This window comes from Tursiops truncatus, chromosome 19, assembly GCF_011762595.2.
Source record: "Tursiops truncatus isolate mTurTru1 chromosome 19, mTurTru1.mat.Y, whole genome shotgun sequence".
Classification (NCBI taxonomy): domain Eukaryota; kingdom Metazoa; phylum Chordata; class Mammalia; order Artiodactyla; family Delphinidae; genus Tursiops; species Tursiops truncatus.
The window spans coordinates 30,948,336-30,971,693 of NC_047052.1; the positions used below are offsets into that span (position 1 = coordinate 30,948,336).

A 23,358-nucleotide genomic window follows, 5' to 3' on the forward strand; every position below is an offset into this window, starting at 1 on the left:
AATCCTGGCAATAATCCCACGAGGCAGATCCTGTTACTGTCACATTTTTTACAGAATAGGAAACCGAAGCAGAGTGAGCCGCCTGCCCAAGGTCACCCAGGGATTTGAACTCAGGTCTGTCTGACTCCAGAGCTCTTGGCAGTTCAGGTCTCCGCTGTCAGCCAACCACTGGATGGGGAATGCTGGGGAAGGCCTTTCCCTTCCCAGGCTGCCTTCCAAGAACACTCTGAACCCCCAGGAGGAAGAGGTTGGTGTGAATCCAGATGCAGTCAGCGCCAGGCAGCCTGGGAGTGGATCTGAAACCTCACTGAGCGAGGCTGTGTGTGAGACTCAGAGCCCAAGGGCAGCGGGGAGAGGAAGGAAACGCAGCCTCACGGCGGTCAGTTGGGGCGACGTGCCCGTTCCCAGCCTCCACACCACAAAACACAGGGCAGCAGATGCTCGGCAAACGGGTGTGTGGGAGTGAGCCGTACCCTTAGATGGCGGTCGAGCAGGCAGTATCACTGAATTACTCAACAAAGCCACCTCGGCTTTGAACTTTGAGCCAGGCTCTGCTGGAACAGGGCCTGGGGGGAGAGGGGGGCTCTCACCACTGTGAAGAGGATGTCTGCCATCCCCCTGCCACCCCCAAGTGGGAGAACACAGCCTGGGAAGAAGGCAAGAACTGAAAAGCCACGGCACACCCACATTCTCATGAATTTTTACAGCTGGAGAGAAAGAGCGATACACAAACATAGCAGGACACAGGGGCCCTGGGCTTCGTGCTGGAGAGAAAAGCAAGGCCACCTGCCATGAACCTGGCCTGTACACAGAGACAGGCAGCTTTTACTGAGTGATTACTACATGCCAGGGCTGTCATACACATTATTCCCTTGGACCCTACTGCGTCCTCGTGAGGGAGGTACTGTCATCATCCATCGTACCCAGGAGAGACTGATGCCCAGAGAGATGAATAACGTGCCACTGTCTGTTTTTCCCCACTTCTGGTTTCCATGAGAAGGGATTTTCCCTGAACACACTTTTGGTCTTGACTCTCACCGCCCATGCCCATGGAATGACGTCTGACTGGAAAGCTTGGGAAGGCTATCCGCAACGTTCTGCTCTGCTCCCTCCTCCTTCCAGGCTGTTGGGAAGCCAATTTGTTCTCACACTAAGCTACATCCCCCATGCTAGCTTTCGTGATAATTAAGGTGGTCCCTTGGCTCTCTGCCATTCCTTTGTCTTTTTTATTCAGTGTGTTCAGAGCCTGGAAGAGGGGTGCTGTTGTTTGGAAGGCTCTTTGGAGAGCCCAACAGCACTTAGGAGGATCCCAAGTGCTCTGGCCAAACCACCCCCATTTAACTGGGGATTCTGCTCTCTCTCCATGTCTTGGCAAAGGACACTCTTGGCTCTGGGACCACTTTCCCCTGGGAGAAGTCAGCCTGGCAACAAACGCGGCCGTAACCCTCCCCCCAATGTTTTTTGGACTGGCACCTTTTTTCCGGGACGAGGAAAACTAAGTCCTGTACCCAGTTTCTTGTTGTACATGGACTTGGTCATGAGAGGGTATCCCTGGGGTGGCAGGGTCTTGGCCTGTGTACCAGCTCTCTCCCTTGCCACCTGCCCGGGCATCAGTGATGGGTACTTGACCCCACCCAGGCTGCTGCCAGTCTAGACTGCTTACTCTGCGACAAACCTGGGCAGCTGACCCAAACCCCCTGTCAGGCCCTGATTAACCCATACACTGTATATCTCAGTTTCCAGTGCCAGTGGATCTGCCAGGGGATTCAGAGCCAGTTATGTTATGTGGCACCAGCTGCCAAGCCCATATTACCTGGCTGTGTGACGAGGGGCAAAGTCCTGACCTGCTCTGTGCTCTGATTTCCTCATCTGTAAAAGGGGATAGTACCTGTCCTCCTGTCTGTCTCCCAGGACTGTGGTGAGATCAACTATGTAGAACATAGTTGAAAAAGAATCAAAATACTCCATGAGATAGAAGGGAATTTTTAAAAATCATTTTTATCAGCTTTTATAATGTGCCCAAAGACTTATGAAGCATCTATAGCAAACATATTCAGCTTCGTCATCAGGGCTGGGCCACCTTCATTTTGGTAACCTTGCCCAACTCCCTCTGCAATTTCCCTCTAAGAATCACCCCTCCCCTTCCCCTCAGTCATACAGATCCAGGGACTCCGCCTAGGAAAATGAGTGCATCTCATTTCTTTGGACCACAGTGATTGCTTCACAGATGGTCATGTGACCCCATGAGGATCAGTGAGACTTTTCCTAGGACTTTTGGAAAAGAGATTCTCTCTGGAGACCCTGAAAGGATACAGGGGCTAAAGCGGATGCTGTCATCTTGTTTACCACTTTAACCCAAAACTCAAATTGAAACATAAAATATGAACCAAGAAGTAGAGAGAAACCAAGTCCTGATTTTGACATTAGAACCCCAAACCCAGCCAGGACCACCAGTGATAACGTGATTTGTAATAAGCAATAGAAATATTTGGTCTGGGCTTCCCTGGTGGCGCAGTGGTTGAGCGTCTGCCTGCCGATGCAGCGGACACGGGTTCGTGCCCCTGTCCGGGAAGATCCCACATGCCGCGGAGCGGCTGGGCCCGTGAGCAATGGCCGTTGAGCCTGCGCGTCCGGAGCCTGTGCTCCGCAAGGGGAGAGGCCACAGCAGTGAGAAGCCCGCATACTGAAAAAAAAAAAAGAAAAGAAAGAAATATTTGGTCTTCCTCCGTAGTTCTTGGCACGGAGGTCCTAAAACTCTTGGAATTTCCTTAATGAACAGAGCAGTAAAGGTGTCCTTTGTTATGTTCATAATGTGGCTTTTGGAAAGCACCTAAGGATGACGGCTGGTTACCAGGAGAACCAAACAAGTGATCAGAAGGTTGGAACTTTCAGTCGCACCCTTGCTGACCTCCCGTGAGGGGTGAGGGCTGGAGATAGAGTTCAATCCCCAATGGGCAATGATTTAATCCATCATGCCTATGTTATGAAGCCTCCATAAAACTCCAAAAGGACTATTTTCAGAGAGCTTCCGGGTTGGTAAACACGTGATCTGGGGAGAGTAGTGGGCTGGGAGAGGGCATGGAAGCTCCGCCCCTTTCCCCATACCTTGCCTCATGCATCTCTTCCATTTAGCTGTTCCTGAGTTATATCCTTTCATAATAAACTGGTAATCTAGTAAGTAAACTGTTTTTCTGAGTTCTGTGAGCCACTTTAGCAAATTAAAGGAATCTGAGGAAGAGGTTGAGGGAATCTCTGATTTACAGCTGATCGGTTAGAAGCACAGGTGATGACCTGGACTTGGAAATAGTGCCTGAAGTGAGGTGGGCTTGGAGTGAAGGGCAGTTGCGTAACCTGTGGGATCTGACAGGTATTTCCAGGTAGGTGGGGTCAGGACTGAGTTGAACTGTAGGACACTCATCTGGCATCTCAGAGAATTCCTTGGACCACCCCCTCCAAACCACACACTGGAAAGTGGGTGCAGAACCCTCTCACCAGCCCTGGACTTCTCAGCTTAAGGTAAGGTGCCAAATTCCTTTTTTGTCCAAAGGCATCTTGGGTTGGATTTTCTGTCCCTGGTTACCAAGAGAATCCTAATGGACACAGTATTACCTCGTTTAATCTTTTCACCAACTGTGAGCTAAGTATCGGAACCCCTAACTCTACAGATGAGGAAGAGAAACAGGCACAGAGAAGTGATGTGATGTAAACGGTGCAGGCAGGATTTCAACCTGGCCTCCTGGCCCCTGGAGCCCGCATTCTATCCACTCTGCAGGGGCTTGGGAGTACAGCTGAGTCTCATAGTCATCTCTGTCACAGACTTCAGTCAGCAGTAGAGCATCTGCTGGCAGAGGAGAGCCCTGATTCTCTTGCAGCCAGTGGCTGAAGGAGGACCTAATTCACTTGGTGTTCTCTGCCACATGTGCCCTCTTCCTGGAAGAAAAACACCAACAGAGGAGGAGCTTAGTCAATTCCTACAGGGTTTAAGCTTGATGTCAAGGGCCTGGAGAGCTTGGAATGGCCCAATATCTTCTCCTTCCAAGGATTGATGTTCAGTGTCTACCTTTTACAGTTTTGGTTTTTTTTTTTTTTTGGCCATGCTGAAGGATCTTAGTTCCCTGACCAGTGATCGAACCCATGGCCACTGCAGTGGAAGCACGGACCCCTAACCACTGGACCACCAGGGATTCCCTAGAGTTCCACTCTTTTCTCTGAAGATACCAGACTCTGGTAAAATGCAAATACCTCTCAGGACTCCAGGGCTTACAACCTGAGCTGCTATCAGTGGTGACAGTTTTGTAGGAATAATGGCTTTGAGAGGGGTTTAGGGTACCAGGTGCACGGCTGGGCTGGTAATGGTGGCACTCTGGAAGAGGAAAAGGGTGCAGAAAGGGACATCTGAGAATTGGATACGTTTCAGTTGGTTAAGGGAGCAGGTCATCCATGTAAGTGTGATAATGGGATCAAATAATACGCTATCTGGGATTTGCTGCAAAATAACAGGGGGATGGGGAAAGTAGGTGGAAATATAGATGAAATAAGATATATACACTAATATGTATAAAATAGATAACTAATGAGAACCTGCTGTATAGCACAGGGAACTCTACTTCATTTCGCTGTACAGTAGAAACTAACACAACATTGTAAAACAACTACGCCCCCCCCCAAAAAAAAGGATTGGCCATTAGTTGATCATTGTTGAAGCAAGGTTACCAGTACATGAGGGTTTATTCTGTCTACATAAGCATATGTTTGAAATATTCCATAGTAATATTTTAATTATGAATAATTAAAAAAACATGATTTAAAAAACATGTTTTGTGCTTTATTCTTTATATCTTGTATGCACCTCACAAATGTTTTCTCCCCATTTTAAAGATGGTAAAACTGAGGCTCAGAGAGTTTAAGTCATTTATGCAAGGTGGAATTGAGAGCTAAACCCAGGCTTTCCAACTCCTGTATCCCAAGGTTAGTCTGGGGCAGAGGGCAGCAGAGGCAAGCTGGCAGCCCCTGCTTGACGGGGGCTGACAGGCAAGGACCGGGGCTAGGTGAGCCAGTCTTGTCCACATCCAAGTCTTGCCGAGAGGCAGCCCAGCCTGTGTGTAACTGGTGTGGCGAAGACCCCGGCAGGGCCTCACGGATTCATTGAGCGCACAGTGGAAAGCTCCTGGCCACTGATTTCACATGCTTCTCGGTAGTTAAGAAAACACTGAGTCCAGCACAGCAGGCTCTGGCTCTGGACCCTTTCATGGGCATCCTGAGGACTGCTGCCTGAACATCTGGGTCTGATAAAGCCCACGTGGGCTTCCCTGCCGCCTTTGCCATAGCTATTTCCGCACGTACCCTTGAAGCTCTGTGCGTGTGGAGGGTCTTTTCTTTTCTTTCCTCCCAAACATATGGATTCCCAGCTCCTATTTCAAACTCAAATACTCCTCTGCTATAAACTCCCCAAAGCTCTCAATTTCCTTTTTCCATTGCTCATTCTTTCCTGAAGTGCATGAAAAAGCCTCTCTTAGCTCTGTTCCAATTTCCTTGTTTATGAAAGAAGGGCAAGGAGAACGGTGATTTCAATGATCAAAGTTAAGCAGGCCCTGATTCCTTCCTTAGGAGAGCACACCTCAATGACCTGGGAGATCCCAACTTACCAGGTACGAAAACAAATCACAGGAAAGCCCTGACTCCCCCCAAAACACTCATCCTGCAGGAGGCCTGATACAGTGCCAGCTGCTTCCTTTATCTGGCTGAAACGTCCTCTTTGAAAACCACTAATGGAATAGAAAGAAGAAGAGAAACGGGCATGATTCCCAGAAGGTTACTGCTGGAGTGGGAGTGTGTTATCTGGGAAGGGAAGAACAGGTCCTTGCCTGCTCCTTAGCCTGTGGCCTTGTGTTTCTTCATGATGATGGCAACTCACGACTTAGAGGCAGAAAGAAGCCAGTCCTCAGCACTGAAACACTGGACACATCAGCACCAACAGGGTGAGGGAAGAAAAGGGACTCAGTGCATCATGAAGCACCTGGGGGACAGAAGGTTCCCCACCCAGGGAGAGACCCTCAGGTGCCTTCACGGGGCCCAGCAGGTAACATAATGATAAAAGGCAGTGGACATTGGTTTCAGCCTGGAGGAGCCCTGGGTAGCAGCAGCGGGGCCTGGAGACAGCAAGTCCTCTCTGGAGGGGGCAGCAGCCATTCACCTCTGGCTGGTTATTCTTGTGGAAGAACGTGAGCGTGGTGTTGCCACATCTTCCATTTTTCCAAAGACGTGGAGATCTGGATTTTACATGAAGTCTCCCAGTTTGGGAACTGATTTTGATGGAACATATTGCAAAGGCTGACATTAGGAGCTCAATAAGATCTGTCTCGCAGTGCGAGTTCACCCAAGCACCCCTGGTTTGCAGCCCAGACCTAGTAACTGGTCCTCTACACCTGCAGTGTGGTCGGCAGCGCTGGGAGAAGTAGCCAGGAAGAGGTCAGAGGCAGCCACGGGGCAAAGGGCATCGCCTGGCACAGGAAGGAGGTAGTCCTGCCTGCTGTTCCTGGGCTCATAAAACACTCGCAGGCTTCTGTCATGTTACCATGCTGGATCTGCTACCAGTTGGGTCCTTACCAACAACGCTCCCATCCCCTTTAGAAATTCTCCTCCTCCCCAAGGCAGTTCATGTGGCTAGCTCAGAACTCTTTCTTTGGGAGAGGCAAGTCGGCACTTCAGCCTCTGACCACATTCAAGATAACCTTCAAGACAACTTAAAATTCACCTGCCCATGGAAGAAGCAAGTGACACCTTCCTTCCTCTCAGGGTTGACAAAACCATGACCAGCAACTCTGCATCCTTAAGGAGCTCTTTCTTTCCCCCCAAAAGTCACATTGTGCTTTGAGGACAACTTCTGTTCCTCATCTCTGTGAGAGAGAAAAGAGGCACAGAGCTGGGAGCTATTTGCCCAAAGACACACCAGGGAGGACTCCTAATAGCTGGCAGAAACATGCACTAAGCTATTTTTTTTAAAAGTTCAGATGTCTTCCTGATTTGTACATAATAACGGTAAGTAAAATTTCCTCACAATGGGATGGTGCAGTAATCTAGAAGGCAGAGAGAGACGAGAAAAGCTTTTAGGCATGGGAACTCCCTGGTGGTTAGGACTCCGTGCTTCCACTACAGCGGCCCGGGTTCAATCCCTGGTTGGGGAACGAAGATCCCACAAGCCTTGGTGTGTGGCCAAAAACAGAAGAAAAAAAAAAAAAAAGGTACGATCACGGAATCTCTTTCTCTGGCATTACCTTTACTCTACCAGGTAGGTTCTTTTATTCTTGCAATTCCCTGTATACAGGGAATGAGAAAGATGCGTGGGAGGAGATGACAAGAGAGAGTTTCAGAGCAAGGGAAAGTACATTGCACAAGCGATTGCCTGCAGCAGGGTGTGCGCGTGAATCTCTGGGTCTGGATTTGCATGCTTTGCCTGCGTGCAAGCCATTTTGGTAGAAGGAGAAGTGTTGTTTCTATACTTCAGTAAATACAATACCCTCCTAAGAGAACCTTCATGACTCCTGTCTCTCTCTCTCTCATTTCACCAATACACTGTTGCTGTTCATCTAATCAATATATATTTATTGAGCACCTTCTCGGTATCTGACACTGTGATATGCGCTGAGATTACATTGATGAACAAGAAAGACACAGTGTTTGTCCTCAGGGGACCCACTGTTTATGAGGGAATCAGACAAGTGAATGGGAAGATGCCATTCAGCGGGGTTAAGCCCTCAGATGGAGGAAGTGGACGTGGAGAGGGCACGGAGGAGGAAGCGTGACCTGATAGGCTGCGGGGGGAGTGGGGGGAACGTATTCTGGGAGAAGTGAGGTCTAGGCTGAGATCTGAAGGATGAGCTGGAACGAGACAAGGAAAAGGGAAGGGGAGCATTTCAGGCAGAGGAAACAGCATGGGCAGAGATCTGGAGGTCAGATTCTCCCTAGCACCGGATGAAAAGCTACTGTTTGTGCTAAGGCAAGTTCCATCCTGGGGAGGGTTTCAGGGGAGTTCTGGAGCCAAGTATGGGACCAACGTGGCACTGGTCATAAGCCAACCTTAAAAATCATTGTTCTCAAAAAAAAAAAAAAAAAAAAACATTGTTCTCTGATTTAAACTGCTCAGTTAAAAGCATTTAAAATGGTCTCCAGTCCTTAGGGTGCTCAGAATATAGGATGGAGAACTAAGTGCTCAGGGGACACTGGAATATAGTCCCTCCTCCTGAGGAAGGACACAAATACTAAGGGTAAAGCACAGAACCTGAGAAAAACTGACTTTTTAATTCTAGTTTACAACAGAGGACAGAGAAAATTCATACTTTTGTTCTCTCTCTCTCTCTCTCTTTCACACACACACACACACACACACACAAGCACTCTCCTGGTGAGCTAGGCAGGTGAGATTTTTTATGTTATTTTTTACAGAGGAGGAAACTGAGGCTCAAGGGGCAAAGCATCCAAGGTTATTGGCTCATTCATTCACTCACTGACTCAACAACCATTAGTGGAGCACATGCTGCCAGCAGGCTTGCACACAGCGGTGAATGACACACGTACTCCCTACTCATGGGAGCCAGGGTTCTAACCCATTTCTTCCGATTCCCACCCCAGTACTCCATCCAATACACTGAACTGCAGTTGGATACGTGTTCTCTGGTGCAACACGCCGGTGGACGGGTGTTTACGGTCCTGTGCCCTGTCTTTGTCAGCCCTACCCCCAGCCCCAAACATGCCATCGAGGCAAAAACATCATAGTTGCTATGCAAATGTATCTTCAAGACAAGGTGCAGACCCAGATTTTCCCTGTAAGTCCCTCTTGTATAGAAACTGTACCAACCAACGGCTGTCCTGGCCCTGGTCGTCTTTGAGTCACTGGGAAATTTCCCATTGCACCTCCGCCCCCTGTACTAGCCCAAAGCGAAGGCTTTTAAACCCTCACCTTTTGCAAGTCTTCCCTCTAAACCCTGTCCCATGGAAGTCGGGATGGGATAAAGGTTCTTTCAAAGCAAACTGGGGAAGATTGAAGGGGAGGAGAAAGCAGGCTGTGAGCAAGGGAATAGGAGACACCAGGCCCACTCTGCTTCCCGCACAATCGTGCTGTGAGCCAAATCTGGCCAAGGTCGGAGAGGACTGGCAAAACCCAACCAGACAGACATCCCTCAGAGATGCCTGGGAGAGGCTGGTGTATCTCCCCAGAGCCTGGGCAATGTTATTTCCTGGGGCGAAGCAAGTCACAAAGGATGAAAGCTGATGACTGAATGTCTGGGGCAGGGTGGGAGGCTTTGCCAAGAGGTGGAGGTGGAATGGTGGAAAGGGAGGAGGGGAGGAGACTTGGCTGGTTTTGCACAGACACATCTCTTCATTTTTCCAGACTGGAAAAAGCTGTTTGCACTGTGCACATTTGCAGAGAGTCACAGTATTTACTACGCTTCCTGGCTCGACAGATTTCTTTCTGTCATTCAGTCAAACGCAGCTTGTATTTTTCATAGCCAGAGCTGAACAGACCGTGGAGGCTCTTCCCCCACGTTGTGTTCAAAAACACAGCACGAGTGACTCAGAAAGCCCGGCTCACGTGGGCAGCGGGAGCGGGTGGTGGTAGCATGTTGTAGAGATAAAGACCCATGTTTAGAAAAACACTGTCTTCCCCTTGGAGGGGTTTAATGACGCTCCTTGTTTTCCCGGCACACATTGTTTTTTGAGCAGCCGGAAGAAACAACTGCTGTACTAGAAACTGATTCCTGCCCTTTGCATGTGACTCTCGGTTATCCATACTGACAGCGGTGGGTAGTTCAGGGGAGTAGGATAATTTTTAAAAGTGGTTAATAATAATATAGAAAATCCTTTCTTGCCAAAATCTGCCTATCCAGGGAAAGTTATCTGTTGAACCACTGTATGCTTGCTAAGAGATAATTCGATCCAACAAACATTAACCGAGCATGCCCCATGTGCACGGTATGGTGACAGGGGTGGATGTGTCCAAGCTGACCACAACCTAACATGCACTTTACCTTTTTAGTAGAAAACGGTGTGTGAGCCCAATGGCATTCACTGCCAGTGGTGGAATTCCAGGCACTAGGGATGGGCCAGGTCAGTAAGGAAAGTCTGTCGGGGGTAGGAGAGGGGAGAGCTATCCCAAACCCCTTCACATCATACTCCTAGGTTCCTGTATGTGTAATATACCAGCCAAGCCACCACACTGGGAGTGTAGTCATCAAATCTTGCTCAAAACCTCAGAGTCATGCTGCCCGAGAGTCCGAGAGTGGGTGCCTCATCTTCAGAGAGGACATAACGACGTATTCAGGCAACCTCTGACCTCGCCAGCCAGGGGGAAGGTAAATAAACAGTTACCCTTGATGACACAGGATAGCATCACCTGATGCAATGGAATAGAGCCTCTAACTTCATCCTCTTCTTGGGTTGGCAAAGCAGAGTCCTCTTGTATTAATTTAAAGAGAGAAAGGGCCCACCCAGACTTCTCCTCAAACCTGCTTTTGAGCCAGGAGCCTTGGGACTTGGAGGGGTGGAGGCAGGCGGAGGAAAGTAGGGGAGGGTTTTTAGGGGACCAAGGGAGTCAGGGGAGCTAGAAATTCTGCACAGTCCAAGCTGATGATGCCAGATGTAGCTCAATTTTTTTTCTTTTAAAAGACTATTATGGGTTTCCTTTCCAAAGTGGAAATGCAGGGATGGAAAAATGAGTTTCAGTTGCTATGGTAATAGGAGTTGGCTGGGCCTGTAGGAGCAGCAGCTGGAGTAGAGCTAGTGGCCGGGAACCTGGCCCCATGACAGAGGGAGCTTCCGGCTGGGGATAAGACAACAACAGGCTTTAGCAGGAAGGAGAAGGAGGAAAGATGAGAGAAAAGGAGACAGAAACTGTGTCTCCAGACATTGCAGCCTGTGAATCCTGCAGACATTAGCAGGGATACACAATGGGGTTTGTGTGTGCATGAGTGTGAGTGGCTGTGTTGTATGTGCATTCCCACAGGCCAAAAAAAAAATGAGAAGCAAAATAAATCCAATGCCTGAAAAAGAATGGCCGAGAAAGCCCTAAGACAGCTGAACGACTGAAGAAGAGAGGGCAGCCATTTAGGAGCCTTCCAGGAGGTTGTGGGAAATGCCTGAACAGGGACTGGCCCTCACATGCTGTGCTCCCTCACCTTTTGTCCTCACACAACTCCTCAAATTGAAACTAGTGTGGGCCAGCAACACAGCCGACAAAATCCCCACAGGGTTAGCAAGACTACGGGTGTCGGTGTCGGTAAGCTGGTTGTTCTATTTCATCTGCACCTCTAGGTGACTGTTTTTGTTCCGGGTAGAAAGAATCCATGACCCTGGGACTCTGGGGTCTTCTAGTCTGGGGCTTTGAAGGGGTCTGGATGTTCTCAACATCACATTCTCGGGAGATGTTTTGATTAGGCCTATGGTGACTTTAGGCCTTTGCTGGATCCCTCAGCAGGGCCCACCTGAGAGAATATTATGCCACTCCCAGTCCTACCCCAGGAACAGGGACCACTCAGGCCCTCTCCTCCCATCACGTGGTGGTAAATCGATAGGGAGACCTCACATTTATGAAGGGACTCCAAGTTAGGCTTTTGACACTATATAATCCTATCACTCTCTCTATATATGCTGCCCCTGAGAAACACTGAGAGGATCATACAGTTTAAATGGACCACCACTCCGGTATCTTGTTTTGTATTTCTTCATTTTGCAATGTATCAGGAGCCTCAAAAAGTAGAAGTGAGCGCAAAAAAGAATAAAATACTTAGGACTAAACTTAACCAAGGAGGTGAAAGACTTGTACACTGAAAAATGCAAAACATTACTGAAAGAAATTAAAGAAGATACAAATAAGTGGGAAGACATCCCATGTTCATGGATTAATATTAAGATGACACTACTACTCAAAGTGATCTACAGATTCAGTGCAATCTCTCCCAAAATCCCAATGATGTTTTTTGCAGAAATAAAAAAATCCATACTAAAATTCATAAGGAATCTCAAGGAACCCCAAACAGCCAAAACAATCTTGAAAAAGAACAAAGCTGAAGAACTCAAACTTCATGACTTCAAAACTTATTACAAAGGTACAGTAATCAAAACGATATGCTACTGGCATACAGACAGACATATAAACTAGTGGAATAGAATAGAGAGCCTAGAAATAAACCCTCACATATATAGTCAAATGACCATTATGACCTTATTTCAACAAGGTGCCGAAACAACTCAATGGGGAAAGGACAGTCTTTTCAACAAATGGTGTTGGGAAAACTGGATATCCAAGTACAAAAGAATGAAGCTGGACCTTCACTTTATGCCATATACAAAAATTACCTAAAATGGATCACAGACCTAAACATAGGCTCTAAAACTGTAAACTCTTATGAGAAAACATGAAAAAAAAAGCCTCATGTCATTGGAATTGGCAATGATTTCTTGGACATGACAACAAAAGCACAGGCAACAAAAGAAAAAATAGGTAAACTGAACTTCATCAAAAGTAAAAACTTCTGTTTATCAAAGGACACTACTAACAGAGTGAAAAGGCAGACTGGGGGAAAATATTTGCAAATCACATATCTGATAAGGGATTAATATCCAGAATACACACAGAACTCCTGACTCAAAACAACAAAAAACTCAAACTGATTAAAAATTGGGCAAAAGATTTGAAGAGACATTTCTTCAGATATTCAAATGACCAATAAGCATATGAAAAGATGCTCAACATCCCTAATCATTAGGGAAATGCAAATCAAATCCACAATGAGATCCTATTAGAACTATTAATGAAAAAACAAACAAAACAAAATAACAAGTGTTGGCAAGGATGTGGGGAAATAGGAACCTTTGCCCATTGCTTGTGGGAACGTAAAAAGGTGCAGCCACTGTAGAAAATGGTGGGCGATTCCTTCCTTCCTTCCTTCCTTCCTTCCTTCCTTAATTTATTTACTATTTTTGGCCATGCTGTGCGGCCTGCGGGATCTTAGTTACCTGACCAGGGATTGAACCTGTACCCCCTGACTTGGGAGCGCAGAGTCTTAAACACTGGACCGCCAGGGAAATCCCAGCAATTCCTCAAAAGATAAAATAGAGAGTTACCTTATGATCCACTCTGGCTATATACTGCAAAGAATTAAAAGCAGAAATATTTGTACATCCATGTTCATAGCCATATTATTCAGAATAGCCAAAAGGTGGAAGCAACCCAAATGTCCATCAACAGATAAATGGATAAACCAAATGCTGTATATGCATACAACAGAATATAATTCAGCCTTAAAAAGGAAGGAAATCCTGACGTATGCTACAACATGAATGAACCTTAAAGACATTATACGAACTGAAATAAGCCAGTCACATAAGGACAACGACTGAACGATCCATCCTTATATGTAAGGTACTTAGAGTTGTCAAAATCATAGAAACAGAAAGTGGAATGGTGGTTGTCAGAGGCTGTAGGAAGGAGAAAATGGGGAGGAAATTAAATTAATTAAACAATTAAACCCATTGTTTAATGAGTATGGAGTTTCCATTTAGGAAGATGAAAAAGTTCTGGAACCACCTGGAGATGGACTGTGGTGATGGCTGGTTTTATAACAATGTAAATGTACTTAACGCCACCGAACTGCGCACTTTAAAATGGTTAAAATGGGGGCTTCCCTGGTGGTGCAGTGGTTAAGAATCCACCTGCCAACACAGGGGACACGGGTTTGAGCCTTGGTCCGGGAAGATCCCACATGCCGCGGAGCGACTAAGCCCGTGCCCCACAACTACTGAACCTGCGCTCTAGAGTCCGAGAGCCACAACTACTGAGCCCGCGTGCCACAGTTACTGAAGCCGGTGTGCCCTAGAGCCTGTGCTCAGCAACAAGAGAAGTCCCCGCAATGAGAAGCCCGCGCACTGCCACACAGAGTAGCCCCCGCTCGCCGCAACCAGAGAAGAGCCAGAGTGCAGCAACGAAGACCCAACGCAGCCAAAAATAAAATAAATTTAAAACAAATTTTAAAAAATAAATTAATTAAATGGTTAAAATGGTAAATTTTATGCCCTGCGTATTTTACCATAATTAAAAATATACATATACAGGTGCATAAAAGTGGAAGTGACTAGGGTCAGCATCTCGACCTCTGAGGAGTCCAGTTAGGCCCAGTCCCCACCGAGGAAATGGCCCTTCCCCTACTTCTTCTGTCTTGTCAAAACTTACCACAGGTGCAGACAAGACCACAGGCTGGTGTGGGAGCCCAGCGTGCGCAGGTGGGAGAGAAAGATGAACACAGACAAGGACTGCTGAGGAGGACGCAGGGTCTGAAGTGATGAGGGCCTTCGGGCAGGAGTGGACACAGCTGCCAGGAGCTCTGGCGGTTCAGTGGAGGAGGGAGGCGGGACTTCTTGCTTGGCTGCTGCGCGGTGTCACAGAGGAAGTGGTGTTTAAGGGGGGTTTGAGGGAGTGAGGACGTGCAGCTGTGTGAATTGGTGGAGGGCATCTAGGTGAGTTGTTTGTTTGGCAGGCGTGTGGTGTGACTGAGAGGCGGAAGTTGGGAGAGGAGGCTGGGTCGGCAGGGAGGGGAGGCGACCTGGGAGAAGGGCACCCCGTGCAGGAACTTCTCTGCCACACCAGCCTGTGGTCTTGGAAGGGAAGCACTGTAAAGGCATACTTGGCCTTGATTTGTAGCCTTCTGAAGCCAGATGCCGACGGATTGTGAACTGACAATAATAACAACTTCTAGCGACAGAGTACTTACTAAATGCATCTTAATAACCCTAAGCGGCAGGTAGCAATCTCAGCTCCACTTTCAGCTGGGAAAACCGACGCCCCAGTGATAAAGCAGCCTGTCAAGAGAGAGCGCGCGCGCGCGCGCGCACACACACACACACACACACACACACACACACACACACACACAGCCAGTTAGTGGTGGGGCTGGAGTGCGAACCCAGGCCTACATGGGTCCCAAACTGGAATACATATAAGAAAGCCCTCAGGAGCTAGTTTAAAAACATAAATTCCATTCCCAGTAGCCAAAGCTGGAATAATTTGAGCAACGAAACAAAGTAGTATTGGATGATAGCCTGGGGTATAAAGTAAAATCCACAAGTCCATACTATTACAAATTTAAAAAAAAATTAATCATTGGGAGAGAAGAGCACAACCTCCCATGAAGAATTCTAAATAAATTATGTAGACACATGACCCTAAAGTACGGGGGACAGACCGCCCACTCCCTTAAGCGTGGGCTGCACATAATAATCTTCCTGGGCTTCCCTGCTGGTCCAGTAGTTAAGACTCTGCACTTCCAATGCAGGGGGTGCGGGTTCAATCCCTGGTCGGGGAACTAAGATCCCACATGGTGCACAGTGCCGCAAAAAAAAAAAACAAAAAAAACTTCCTTCCAAGAGAACAGTATGGAACAGGGGAAACAGAGTAACTTCACAGAGAAACCTGACAAACGCTACCTCAGCCAGGTGATCCAAGGTAGTAGCAACAGTGGTAAGTCATGTTGATATTATGGACACGTCATGTGATGTGATGAAAAAAGGCACTTTATTTCTGTGGTCTTCCTCTCCAAAACCCATAACCCTAGTCCAACCATGAGAGAAATATCACACAAATTCCAATAGCAGGGTATTCTACAGTACATCTGACTGGTACCCCTCAAAACTGGCAAGGTCATCCAAAACAAAGGAGTTCTGAAACACTGTCACAGCCAACAGGAGCCTAAGGAGACATGACAACTAAATGCAATGTAGGACACTGGACAAGATCCTGGAATAGAAAAAGGACATTAGGTAAACACTAAGAAAATCTGAATAAACTATGGGCTTGTGTTATTAATAATGTATCAGTATGGTTCATTAATTATAACAAATGGACTATGGGTTAACAAACGGTTAGTAGGGGGACCTGGGTGTGGGGTATATGGGAACTCTCTGTACTATCGTCTCAATTTCTCTGTAAATCTAAACTGGTCTAAAAAAATAAAGTCTATTAAAAACAAACAAATTCCTGGGTTGACCCTCAGAACCCCTGGCCTTCTGGTGCGCATTTGCACAGCTGTAGCGGAGCTGTGAATGAAGTCAGGCGCACCACCTGCCTGATGACAGACTGAAGAGAAGCAGCAGATACAGCAGAATCTGCAGGGAGGGAGACAGTTCACTCCAAGGACACTGCATGCCTCTCCTCCATCAGACTCCTCGAGGTTAGGGACTGTGCCTCTCTCATTGGACTGGCAGCCTTCCTAATGTGCGAAGTGGATCTCCCCTGTCAGACTGGGCAGCCCCTGAGGGGCAGGGCCCACTTTTCCTCTTGAGCTCAAGGAGGCCTTTCTCTGCAGCCCCAGGAGCCACAAATTCTCTATATGCATTTCATCTTCCTTTATGTAAGTCAAGGTTCTTCCTATGAGTGGGAAAAGAGGTTACGCACAAAACGTACATTTTTAAAAATTGAAGTAGAGTTAATTTACAATGTTGTGTTAGTTTCAAGCGTACAGCAAAGTGATTCCGTTATACATACGTACATATAGGTGCGTGTGTGTGTGTATATATATATTCTTTTTCAGATTCCTTTCCATTATAGGTTATTACAAGATATTGAGTATAGTTGCCTGTGCCATACAGTAGATCCTGTTGTTTAACAAAATGTACATTTTTTAAAGGCTGGCAAAAGGTCTGCTTGCTCCAAAATAACAGGACTCCTAACCCTTTGGATAAGCATAACAAATGCTCATAAGCAGCAAACTCAATAATTTGGATTTAGTGCCTTAAGCCTCCTCTTCCACCCCCTCCCTCTCCAGTGCCACCTGTATCCCAGTCCTCAGGAATAGACGAGGGATAACAGTAGTAACAGCTTAAAATTGTGATGCTGCCGATTCTATAACGGAGCAAAACTCTATATCCCAGAAAGCTGCTTCTTGGTTGCAAGAAGCTGTTACTTGGAGGTACACAGCAAGTCACCCCAAAATGTGGGGACAGTACATCAGTAGAATGCATACAAAATGTCTGTGATGACTGATCTGCAAAAGTTCTTAAGCACAGGACAGGATGTATCTCTGGACAAAGCAGGAAGAGCAAGGCCTGGAAATCAAATCAAGACTTGACAATGGAAAAAAAAAAAAAGCCAATTGTATTAACATAAGCTGAAAAATATTAGGTAGAGAGAAATGGTGATGTCTGAGGAGCTGAGAAAAGGGGGTAAGAAAGAGCAAGTCTTTGAGAGTCTATCTTCTCCCACATTGTCCAGGGTAGTGGGAATCCCTTGAGCATTCCAGCCAGCTCAGAGCTTCCCAGAATTCTCTCTTGATAGGGATCTTAAGGTTGGTCCAGGGAGCAGTAGGAAGGCAAAGATTCGGTAATTGATTAGTCACGTCTATCATGAGCACGGAGATGGGGAATCAGGCCAGAAGTGCTGCCATTCTGGACCGCTGTAGCCCTCAGAGGATACAAATATCTTAGGCCATCCTGGCTATTAAAATCATTCATCTTGTTCGCCTTGTTTGGATTCCAGGAATGCCAAGCTTCTAAGTAGAATTTGGCATCCCCTGTGACTTTCCTACAGGGGAAAGAATGTGCTGATAGGCTGACATGAAGTTTTCAGGCTGCTTCACAGTGCTTGTCCCATTGTGATTTAATATATTTGTGGTCTGGCTTCCTCACCAGGCTGCTGTGAATTTGGTGATTCTGTCCTTGCTAGCCTGATCAGTTCCATGTGCACGAAAGGCACTCCATCTCCGACCTGCAAAGAATGAGCAGCATCTCCAGCCCCCAGCCCTCGTCACATTGGCCCTGAGGGGTGCTTCTCCTGACACTGCTAGCCAGCTGCGCTTTGCCACGTCAATCACCCCGACCGCAGCCGTCTACCCCGAGCCCGGCATGAGCTGTGGGAGGCCTGCAAGAAAAGTGCTACAGCGACCAAAATAAGTTCTGTTGGAATAAGAAGGAATAAGGAAGAAAGAGATCCTGTGCTTGGGGCAAGATGCCAAGAACACATGACAGAAAACAAGCAGAAGGAATTGGCAACGTTTAATCTAGAGCAGGGAAGATCCGGGAGGGCCAACCAGTTCCCTGTCATCAAATACCTGAAGGACTGCAGTGATGCAAAGGGGAAAGATTTGTTCCCTGGGGCTCCAGAAGAAAGTATGACAACCAAGGGGTGGCAGATACAGGGAGAGAGATTTCGGTGAGATAAAAAAAGCGGAACTTTTAAAGGCAGTTTTCCTTTAATATCAGTCATTCAAATATCACCACTTTTATTTTTCTTCTTTCTTCTGTCACGTTTGTGAGAAGCAGTGTAACTCGGCGATTAGGAATACAAACGGAAACAGAAACGCTTGGGTTCATTTTCCAGTCCTGTCACTTACTAGCTACATAACTTTGGGCAAGTTACCTTACTTTCCCATGCCTGTTTTCTCCACTAATAATAGTACCTACCTCAAATAGTACTTAACCCATGTGACTGTGGTGAAGATTGATTAAATTATACATGCAAAATGCTTAGGATAGCGCCCAGCACACATTATGTGCTCCGCAAGTGGTAGCAACTATTATTTTTTATTATAATCTCATACCACTTATACTATTTCTAAGTAGACACATTATTTATCTAAATTTATTTGAAAGGAAACTTTATATTACTACTGCAAAGGCAAAGCCAGAAACACTTGTCAGGTATAGATGGAAACTGTACAAATAAACAGAAAGCAATGTTATCAAATTTTAGCTAGCTACTGTTGCCTGTTCCACCCCCTGAGTTTGAGGACTGCTGCCTTTTCCGTAAGAAGGGAGACGAGCAAGTGTTACCAAAACGGTCTGGTACTTCACTGAAACTTCTTTTGTTGACTGTAGTCAGAAGGCAGAGTCTGGCAAGTTTAAGGAAGTGAAAGGCCCGTGTGGTTGCAGCTCCTGCTCTAGGGAGAGAGGCAGGGCCGGATCAAAGGGACGGTTTAAAAAGGAAATACCTCTCCAAGAATGAGGCTTCGTCATCTTTAGCACTACAGTGCTCTGCCACACCGAATCATCCCACCAGGCACCCACTGGTATGATCAGCACACTTCAGAAAGCAGTCAGAAACATTTCATAGACCACCGCGCTCCCCAGCGCCCCCCGGAGGAAACCTGCAGACAGTTTCCAGACACCCCGCCTGCCTCTCACTTCTTTCTACTCGAAGACATTTTCTGGTGGCAGGCTGCGTACTCCTGACCGCACACAGAAGTTGGGGGTTTGCTGGGACGCACAGTGTCTCCGAGCAGCCCCAGAGAGACTGAGCCGTTTGCTCCAAGGTAACTCACTCATCGACGCATCCTCTACTGGCTCTCCTCCCTTCTCCGGTCCGTTTCACTCTCACTGGGCTTTCTGGGATCACCTCCCAAATGAATTCCGGGCACCCAAGTCCTGGTCTCATGATCTACTTCGGGGAAGCCCCAGCTATGGCACAGTTTAACTGTGGCGCTTGAGAAATGGCTGAGAATGTTCCACGGAGATTCATGAGTCAGGTAAGAATTCAACCAGGACATCGAGTCGGCAAACTACAGCCCACGGCCCATGGGCTCTCCCACTGCCTGTTTTTGTACAGCCTGTGAGCTAAGAATGGTTTTTACAATTTTAAATGGTTGGGGGGGAAAAAAAATCAAAACGAGAATAACATTTTATGGCCCATAAAAATGATATGAAACCCAGATTTCAGTGTCCATCAATAAAGTTTTATTGGAACACAGCTACACTCATTCATTCCCATATTGTCTACGGCCACTTTTACTCCATAACTGCAGAGTTGAGTAGTTGCAGCTGAAACCATATATGGTCCACGAGGCTCAGAACGTTTACTATCTGGCCCTTTACGGAAGAGTTTGCTGACCCCTATTCAAGATCATTATCCTGCAGGGACAAGAGGCAGATTGAGACCTGGTTGCCCAGTGGATGCGAAGCCCATCACCAGACCTAGTATTTAGGGGGTTTTTGGATCAGATGTTCACAGTTCCTTTTCCTACATCTCTGTGACCACCCTCATGACTCCCTCTGCCCTCTGCAGGTACCTAGGACTCCCCCACTGAGGCATTAATGTTTTTATACCAGGAGTAATTTTATTTACTTTTAAAAGGGCATAAGACCTTTTGTTCCCCACACTCTGCCCATTGTCCCAGGTGGTTTCATCGACTCTTGATGGCTTCAGTTACTCATTCTTCCCCAAACAAACCAAATCTCCAGCCCAGGATTGTGTCCTGGATCTCAGCTCAACACTCAGATGTCTGTTCAACATTAGATTAAGATGGGGGTGGGGAGATGGGTTTTGCTGCTTACCAGTGGTGTAGCTTTGAGCAAGGCATATAACTGCCTGGGGCATCAATTTCATCACCTGTCAAAGGTGGAAACAACCCCGCCCAGTCTGCCAGGATTACTGTGGTAACTGGACAAAAGGTGAGCTGCCCACAAAACACTGCCACCTGGCCCCAGCCTCCCTCTCCAGCATATTATCATATTATCAGGCCTCTGCTTCCTCTGACCACTACACTCCCTGCACACTGGCTCTCCTTGAGCTCCTTGACTTTGCCAAGTTCTCACCTACCTCTGGGCCTTTGCACATGCTGCTTTTTCTGCCTGAAATACTTTCTCTTCATCTCACCCCCCACCCTGGCTGCTTCTCAGCCTTTCTGACCCCTAATCCATATGTATGCCTTTCTGTATGCCTCTCCATCTTTGTGCTTGATTCTCTCAGTGCATGTGCAGTGATGTCTAATTAGAGTCAATTCTCATTATTCACAGTGGTTATATTCTATAAAGTTGCCATGAACATGGAACTGGCAAATACTGATCTATTGCTCCTAAGGGAAAAACCTAAGGTTAGGTTTCTGCAAGCCTCTGGTCACATTTTCATCAACAGATCAATACCTAACCTTATTTTATGTGGTTTCTGTTTCAAGACTCCTTATTTAATATATATTGTTGTTTCATTCACATTGAACTCACAGCCAATACTACTACAACTCATGCCTGAACAAAGCTTATCTAACACACATTTTCTCCGTAAGGCACATCGCAGCCTTCTTGTGCTTGGGAACACTGGACAGCACTTCAGCACTATGTTTGGGGGTGACTGTAAACAGCAAAATCACCAACAGAAAGCACAAAAATGCAAAACAAACAAACAAAAAACATGGCACTAAATAGAACACAAAAAGGACACTTGTTCACAGTTCTGAGAGCTGAAACAAGAAAGCAGTGTCATCTTGTTTTGACCTCAGCTGGGAACACGTGTGTTGAGCGACTCAAATTTTTTGCCACTGTTTGCGTCCATGAATGACCACGAGAAGCACTGTGGCTATTGACTTGGGGGTGACAAATAAATTTTAGCGAGTGGGAGAATTTGCAAATACGGAATCTGCAAATAATGAGGATCCACTGTACTTTCTTCCCATTTCTCTCATTCACTAGCATGGGAGTTCACTGAGGACTGGTTTACCTCTGTCTTACCGTTTTACCTCTAGCGCCTGGAAAACAGCCTGGCACACAGTAGGCTCTCAATAATAAATCCAGTTTAAATGAACACATGAGTCAATTCAGTGAAAGTGCTCCGTTGGCAGCAATGACAGCTAGTGTTTACGGAGCAGGCACCACGAGCTGCCCTGTGCTAAGTGCTTTTTCTATGTTTCCTCTGCCAACAAGGGAAACAGCAGATTATTGTACTTTTGCCATGGGCTCTGGAATCAGACTGCCTGGGTTCAAACACAGGACCTGCCTTTTATTAGTTATTTAACCCTGAGCAAGTTCCTTGACCTCTCTGAGCCCCAGCTTCCTTCACTATCAAATGGGGTAGTTAGAGTAGTACCTTGTGGGTTATGGTGATGAGTTGATGTGGCCATGCAAAGAAAGCATTTAGCACTGTGCCAGGCACAGGCAGGTCCGTAGTAAACATTACCTCTTATGGGCAATAATTCCCATGGCAACTCTAAGAGTTTTATATGATACTATCATACCCATTTTGCAGATGAAGGAACTGAGGCTAGGAGGGGTTCCATGAGTTTTTAAGGGTCACACAGCCCACGCAGGGCTGGCTCTGGGAACTCCAAGCCTAGGCTCATAACCGCTTTGGTGTAAATGTAACATTTACTAATATGATGAGGGCTGCTCCAGGAGGCCCCCTGAACTTCTGTAGGATCTGGGTAAAAAGAAACCCGCCTCTCTCATGAGTCTTTTCTCATATTCTACATCTGTGTCTTTCTGTTCCCTGCCCACTTCCGAGTTCAACCCTTTCAGAACCAGCCCTATTGGGAGGGAAGATGTTGGTTTGTTATCTTGGGTTTGACAGCTCAAAGGTGGAGATATTTCCTGCTTAAAAGGCATGTTGAAGAAGGAGGAGGAGGAGAAGAATCAGCATTCTGGGCTGCGACAACCGTCCTCCTTTTTCTCCAACCCTTTAAATCAAGGATCCTCACACTTGGCTGCTAGCTGGGAATCTCCTGGGAAGCTTTGAAATGTCCAGATGCCCAGGCCCCAACCCAGACCTCCTACATCTGAGTCTCGGAGGTGGTGGGGTGGGAGGGAAACGGGGCATCAGTATTTTTTAGTGCTCCCCAAGCGATTCCAATGGGCAGGCAAGTTGGAGAAATGGTGCTTTGGATCTTATCAGCACTCAGCTCCAAAGCTGAAGTCGCTCTGGGTGGCAGTAACTCTTTTCTCCTCCTAGGACTGGCTGTTCGGGGATTCGGTCAGGCTCTCCAGAGGAACCAGCTAGTGGAGGATGTTTGCGTGCGAGCGACCTGGCGTCCAGCCCTGCCCCTAGGCCCAGCTTGGCGACTGCGGTCTCCAGGTCCCCACAGGCAACGACACGTGCGGCCGCTCCGACCTGTCTAGTCGTCCGCGGAGACCGCCGGCAGGGCTCGGCGGCCGCCACGCTGCCCACGCCTCACCACAGAGGTTCGCGGGAAACGCCCGGGGCTCAGGAATCCTACCTTGGCTGTCGGCGCTGCCCTCCGGTGCCCGCAATCCTGAGACTCCGGTTCGACCTGTCGCCGGGCTCCGCGGTCGCTTTCGTCTGCGCCGGAGAGGCGCCCACTAGAGCGCAGGCGCCACCTAGTGGGCGCGGGGCGCCGGCTGGGAGGTGCGAGCTCAATCCGTCCCGGGCGGAAATGCAGCCCGGGCTTCCCAATTGGGCGGTTTTCCTACACGCTGCGCGCGCCGGGAGCAAATCCCGGCTGGGTGGGATCACCTTCACTCCTTAGAGGGCACTGGGAGCAAAACTTGCTGAACTTCCTTTTGAGGGCACGGAGGGGCTGCCAGGCCCTGGCTGCTGGCCTGGAATGCATAGTGGGATTTTCCTGGCGGGACTCAGGGATCTTGCCTTTCATCCAA

General features: G+C 47.5%; 1 protein-coding gene across 1 annotated transcript in view; it reads right to left on the reverse strand.

Moving 5' to 3' along the window:
- CHD9 (chromodomain helicase DNA binding protein 9) overlaps nt 1–23,078 on the reverse strand; it is a 244,096-nt gene extending 221,018 nt beyond the window's left edge. The window contains exon 1 of the mRNA XM_073795587.1: nt 22,959–23,078. The gene's annotated coding sequence lies outside the window, so the exon portion shown is untranslated. The remainder of the gene's footprint in view (nt 1–22,958) is intronic.
- Nucleotides 23,079–23,358: the final 280 nt, after the last annotated feature.